Here is a 6,852-nt window from a genome sequence, read left to right as displayed (position 1 = left end):
TTGCAGTCCAAGGGACTCTCAAGAGTCTTCTCCAACACCACAGTTCAAAAGCATCAATTCTTCGGCGCTCAGCCTTCTTCATAGTCCAACTCTCACATCCATACATGACCACAGGAAAAACCATAGCCTTGACTAGACGGACCTTTGTTGGCAAAGTAATGTCTCTGCTTTTCAATATGCTATCTAGGTTGGTCATAACTTTCCTGCCCTCTCCCCTGTAGAACCCATTTCAGGTCCCATGGGACAGGGGAGAGGGCAGGGTACAAGGGTGATGGGTTGTCTTTCCTGAACATGAATCTGGGCAGCCATTCCTGGGGGTGACTCTCTTCAATGTCTTGGCTTCGTCTCCTTGCCATGGTTTCCAGGGCCTTCCAGGCCTGACCATGTGGCCTTGCCTCTCACCATGGCCCTCTCCCTCTTCCCCTCCTCTCTCTTCCCCACAGAGCCCACCTGGGATTCCCCAAGCAGGGCTCCTGGCTCCCTCTCACCCCTGGGAACAGTGCCTCCAAGGGTACCTTCCACACTCTGTGACTGCGCCCTCACCCTGCCCCCCCATCCCCAAGCTCTCACATCCTCCTTTCAGACTCTCCTGCGGTTGAAGTGTCTCCATCTCCTGCCACAAGAAGCCCAAGAGGCAGCCCCAGCCACCAACACCTGGTCCAGCTCAAGCATACACCCAACAACGCATGATGGATGGATAAACAGATGGGTGGATAAATGGATGGGTGGATGGATGAACAGATGGGTGGATGGAAAGATGGGTGGATGGATGAACAGGTAGGTGGATGAACAGATGGGTGGATGGAGGGATGGGTAGATGGATGAGCAGGTATGTGGATGGAGAAATGGGTGGATGGATGAACAGGCGGGTAGATGAACAGATGGGTGGATGGATGAACAGATGGTTGAATGAACGGATGGGTGGATGAACGGATAGGTGGATGGATCTATTTGGAAGGGTCTGTAGCAGTCCAGACCCACCCAGACTCACTGGCTGTTACCACCTCCCTTTGCAGTATCTGCCTCTCTTTGCTCAAAGGCAGTAGCTGAAGCCTCTGGAGGATGCTTTGCCCATGAACAGGTCAGGATAGAAGGGCCCTGGGAATTAGCTCCAGTGCCTCAGCCATTGACCCATGGGCACAAACCCACTCTCTTCTCTTGGGGTGGTGGGGCATCATCCTGAGGAGTGGGCACTGCAGCCTCGCAGAGTATCCCCACACAGGTACCCGGCTCCATGACACACCAGTACCAGCTCCTCCCTTTCCCTTCTGACTCTAACCCAACCCTTATCAACATCTCCTGGCCCCCTCCCAAATAAACGACTTGCCCGTGAATCCTTGCCTTAAGGTCCAACGGCAGCACTTCTTATATGTACACCATCTGATGGTGCACGAAGCTAAACTGGGGCTGCGGAGGCCAGGCCCTGGACCTTCGCTGGCCCCTCCGCAGAGCATGCATGGGTGGACACAGGAAAGGACAGAGGCCAGTGAGGATTCAGAAAAGGGGGCCACGACTGCCAAGCTGACAGAAGCAGCCAGGATTCCAGGCGTAGAGGAAAACACAAGGCCCCCGGGGCAGAGAGCAGGATGGAGGAAAAAGGCCTTCCACAGGGCAGCACAACAGGATGCCTGGGGTGGAGGTAGAGGGGTGGGCTCCCCCCAGTCCTGCCATGAGCAGGGCCACGGTGCTCAGTGAGGGAGGCTGAAGCCCATGACCATGTCCCATCCAGCCCTGGGAGGGAGGCCCAGGCAGCCCATGATCAACCATGAAGCGACATACGGCAGGCTGGGTGAGGCCGGAGCTCAGGTCTACCTGCAGGGCCACCTGAGGGGTAAAGTGGGCCCTGAATGAACATTCCCAGGTTTCCTACTGAAGAATCCACACCTCTGACAGCCTGGGGGCCAAGGCACAGATTTGAGGGGGAGGACTAAGGTCTCTTGTGGGTCTTGAACTTGCACGTTCAGGATCCCAAATTAAAGATGGCTTCTGGCCTTGGGTAGGGGGATAGCACATGTGGCTGACAAGGACAGACACGGACTCCACACGTGAAGCGGTGGTCACCAGGAAGGGCAGCCAGGAGTCTGGACGATGTGGACCCTCCCTACAGCCCAGATCTGCCGCCTCTGTTCTCTGCGGTTCTGGGGTCAGGCAGGTGGGTCCCAAGCTCCAGACACAGTCAGGAAGGGACCTCTACACATGCCACCTGCTGCAGCAGAGGGACCCGGCTCCTCTCTGAAAGCCAGATGCCAGAGCCACACCTGGCACATAGTAGCTGCTCAATGAGTATATGGCAAATAGAGGAAGAGATCCCAGGTCCAGTCTAGGAGCTGACCTAACAGTGAACACATGGAATCTGCCCTTTAGGGAGGAGTTTACCATAAGGTGATGTTCAATACTAAGTGCTCTGAAGCAAATGGACAGGGCTGTAGCCTAATGGCGGGAAGTGGATGTGGTGTGGGGCTTGGGAAGCTGCTCTGAGCTGATACCCAAAGAATGTGAAGGTGCAAGCTTTGGGCAGGTGAGGAGCTATGTCCCCAACAGAGGGCGTGGCCAACACACACCACACACACACACACAATTTAAAACTAGAGAAAGAAGGCTGAGGTTAGAACAGGCCTTGCTTATGCCAGAGTAAAGCAAATAATAAGTGATGTCATGGAATAAAGGGTAAGGCATGTGGTTAGGGGTTCAGCTTTGCCGCTAACTCCCCGTGTGGCCCTGAGGGTCATTCTCTCTGGGCTTCCTTCCTTCTTGCTGCAAAATGAGGGAGATTGCTAGCATCTGGAGGCGAGGGGGAGGTGTTGCTAGCACCATCCACACCACCTCTGAGAACAGACTGTGTGGATCTCTTTCCGGCTCCACGGTCAGTGACATCACACAGGTGGGATGAGATGGGCCATCAAGGGACTGTTTATACCATGGACATCGGCAAACGCTGCAAATCAGATTTTTTTTTTTTTGAGAGCTAGTTCCTAAATATTTACCAGCACACTGGCCTAGACAATACTCCCCAGCACTTGCTAAAGTCTCCTAAGTGTAGACGAGAGCTTGTCCCTATCCCAGAGGCCAGGGAACTCAGCATCTCAGGAGAACTCTCTTTAAATCCTCCTACTGTCATTTCTGGGCTTCCCTTGTGGCTTCCCTTGCAGCTGGTAAAGAATCTGCCTGCAATGCGGGAGACCTGAGTTCGAGCCCTGGGTTGGAAAGATCTCCTGGAGAAGGGAAAGGCTATCCACTCCAGTATTCTGGCCTGGAGAGTTCCATGGTCTGTATGGTCCATGGGGTCACAAAGAGTCGGACACAACCGAGCGACTTTCACTTTTACTGTCATTTTAAAATTCAGTTTTACATTCTGTGCCTTAAGGGAGCTCTGCGTCTTGCTTCCTCACATATTGCAAAATAAAAAAATTGTACTTTCCTGACTTCAGGGACATGCCTGTTGTTAGTGCTGTGGGTTTGTTAACATCACACACACACATCTGTTCTTCCTGCCTGGGTGTCCCCTGTGCTCAAGGCCGGCATCATTCAGTCCCTCCAGGTGTAAGGCCTCCCCCTCCATCCTCTCTCCCTCCCTTATCTCTGTTCCTTCCGAACCCCAGGCCCTGGACTTGGACTTGGACTTGGGCCCTGGTGCGTGGGCGAGGAAGCCAGCCCCGTTGGCCCACTGATGAATGCATGGGTGCCCCGGGGCTCAGGACAGAAGCAGGCAGAATGCCCAGGACAGTGGCACCCAGGCCCGGCCAGTAGACTGCTCCCACTTCTTGAGATCAAGCAGCCTCCTGGCTCCTTCCAGAGGGCCCCACAAACGTTGCCAGCACCCACGGGGTGTGTCTCCGTAGACAGAAAGGAACAGGACTTCCCTTTCCTCCTCCTGCCTCTCTGGAAGCATGTGAGCTTAGCCCTTCACGCCGCGGCTGGGCCAGGAGATCTGTTCTCCGGCCCAGACTTGCGGATGCCGTGGGCTTCCTGGCTGACCTTGGACAGACACTTGTGTTTTGTCTGCCCCTCTTTTTCCACCATTGGCTGCCGCTAACCTCACTGTTGGGGGTGGCTGGGACGGGGAGGATTCTCCGTGGCGGCCTCGAAAAACAGACAATAGTTCCACACACAGAGCTGGGCACGTGGGCTGAGGGTCCATATCACTGAGAGAGGGGCTGAGACCCCTCTGCATGGATGCCAGTCCCTAGGGTGTAAGAATGTCCATCACGGAAAATTCCAGAACATTCCAAAGCAATGCCATGCCCCAAAGGGGACCTGAGACCTGTGGAAGGGAGCAGAATGTGATGGGGGGGATGGCTGGGAACCGTTACACAGTAAAGGGGCCCTGTCCTCCCCCCTCCTCTGAGCTTCGTGCCGTTTCCACCTCCCACCCTCAGGACTGCCTCCCCCATCACTCCATCAAACTGGCCCCCAAAGATGCCACCTCTTCATTGTGGATCCAACGGCCACTCCCCAGAATGCAGCCCACCACCCATATTGTGATATTTGGACAACCTTTGACCACCTTCACTTAAACATTCTTCTCTATGGGGGTCTTAGCTGGGGCTCAGCAGAGCAGAGCCCATGACTTGGGTGCAGAGAGTTCACTCGGGAGGAGGCCCAGGAGGCAGGAGTAAGGTCAGAGGAGGGAGGCCGGGACAGAGCTCCTGTTCTGGCACCTGGGGTTCGCTCCCTCCTTGGCCCCCCACCAGGAATGTACAGGACGTGCCCGAGGGTTATCTCTTCAGAGGACCAAAGCTGGGGCTTGAGCTGTGCCCCACGGTTACTTCCCAGGGGCATGAGCCCCCCGAGGCAGTGAGAGCCACCGTGGTGGGTGCTCATGCTGGGAACGCACCTGCATGCACAGGAAGTGTCTTCGTTGCAGCCTTGGTCAGCGGTGGATGGAGGGATGAGGTGGGGGATGCCAGAATGTCCCCTGGACTTGACTTCCCCAACAGCTCCCCCGTGGCCCGCCTCCTTCCCCAGGACACGTCTCTCCACCTGTTTCCAGGGCCTCTGAGCCCTGCTCCTCGCAAAGCTCCTCACCCACCCTGCTCCCCGCAGACCCCTCACCCCTGCCCTTCCACCCAAAGCCTTTGGCTTGTCTCCTGCACTGCACTAAGCCCATTGTGAGAACACTCTTCTGTTTGCGCTTCTTCCTCCCCCAAGAAGCTTCTAAAAAGCAGAGACAGGTGGCCTGTCACCTACCACAGAGCTGGGCACACAGCTGGAGCAGCTCCACGCGGTGCCCAGGGAGGTCACCGGACGGCATCTGCGGGGAGCTGGGCTGGTCTATGGCTCGTGGTGCTTGCTGACACATTTGGCACTTTGACGGGATTCAGCTGGGCCCGCCAACCAGAGCGTCCATAGGGTGCCTCTCCAGCATGGTGGTCTCAGACAGGGGGATACGGAGGCTCAGAAGTCCTGCCATCTAGGACGAGGCCACTGGAAGTCACAGAGCAACCACATGCCCCACTGGTGGAAGTAGACATGAGCCCACCCAGATTCAGAGAGAGGGACATAGACTCCACCCCTCCAAGGGAGGAGTGCCCAAGAGTTTGTGGTCTCCCATGGCCTGTGGTGGAGAAGGAATATAAGAAGAGGGGAGAGGGGATAAAATAAAATAAATAAGAAATTCTATGTTGGATGGTGGCTCCATCAGCTTGACTAACTCCAGGAACCTGTGAACGTGACCTTATTTGGCAAAAAATTAAAATCTTTGCAGAAGAAATTAACTTAAGGATCCTAAGATGACATCATCTGGGATTAACTGGTGGGCCCTAAATCCAACAGCAGGTGAGCTCATAAGAGTGAGGCAGAGGGTGATCAGACAGAAGAGGAAAGGCGGCGAGGATAGGGTTATGTAGCCACCAGCCAAGGGGCGCCCGGAGCTGCCCATAGCAGGACAAACCAGGCAGGATCCTCACCTAGAGCCTATAGAAGGAGTGGGGCCTGGCAACACCTCAGTTTTGGCCTTCTAGTCTGAGGATCTGTGTGATGATAAACTTCTGATTTAAAAAATGTTTTTTATTTTATGGAGGTATAGTGGATTTACAATTGTGTTAATTTCTACTATACAGCAAAATGAGTCAGTCATACACATATATGCTTTCTTTGGCATATTCTTTTCCATTATGGTTTATTACAGGAGACCAAGTATAGTTTGCTGCGCTACGCAGTAGGACATTGCTATTTATCCATCTTCTATACCCTAGTTTGCATCTGCTGACGCCCACTCCCACTCCATCCCTTCTGCACTCCTCTCCCCCTGGGCAATCACAAGTCTGTTCTCACGGACTCTACGTCTGTGGGTCTGTTCTGCAAGTCAGTTCATTTGTGTCATTTTTAGACTCCATGTATAAGTGATATCGTATGGTACTTGTCTTCTTCTGTCTGATTTGCTTCACTTAGTATGACAATCTCTAAATCCATCCATATTGCTTGCTGCAAATGGCTTTGTTTCATTCTTTTCATGGCTGAGTAGTATACAGTGGAAGTGAGAAATAGATTTAAGGTACTAGATCTGATAGACAGAATGCCTGATGAACTACGGACGGAGGTTCGTGACATTGTACAGGAGACCGGGATCAAGACCATCCCCATGGAAAACAAACGCAAAAAAGCAAAATGGCTATCTGAGGAGGCCTTGCAAATAGCTGTGAAAAGAAGAGAAATGAAAAGCAAAGGAGAAAAGGAAAGATATTCCCATTTGAATGTAGAATTCCAAAGAATAGCAAGGAGAGATAAGAAAGCCTTCCTCAGTGATCAATGCAAAGAAATAGAGGAAAACAACAGAATGGGAAAGACTAGAGATCTCTTCAAGAAAATTAGAGATACCAAGGGAACATTTCATGCAAAGATGGGCTCAAAAAA

The sequence above is a fragment of the Bison bison genome, unplaced genomic scaffold, assembly GCF_000754665.1.
Source record: "Bison bison bison isolate TAMUID 2011002044 unplaced genomic scaffold, Bison_UMD1.0 scf7180017864484, whole genome shotgun sequence".
Lineage (NCBI taxonomy): Eukaryota > Metazoa > Chordata > Mammalia > Artiodactyla > Bovidae > Bison > Bison bison.
The sequence above is the reverse complement of the archived record's forward strand: the minus strand, read 5'-3'. Positions refer to the sequence as shown.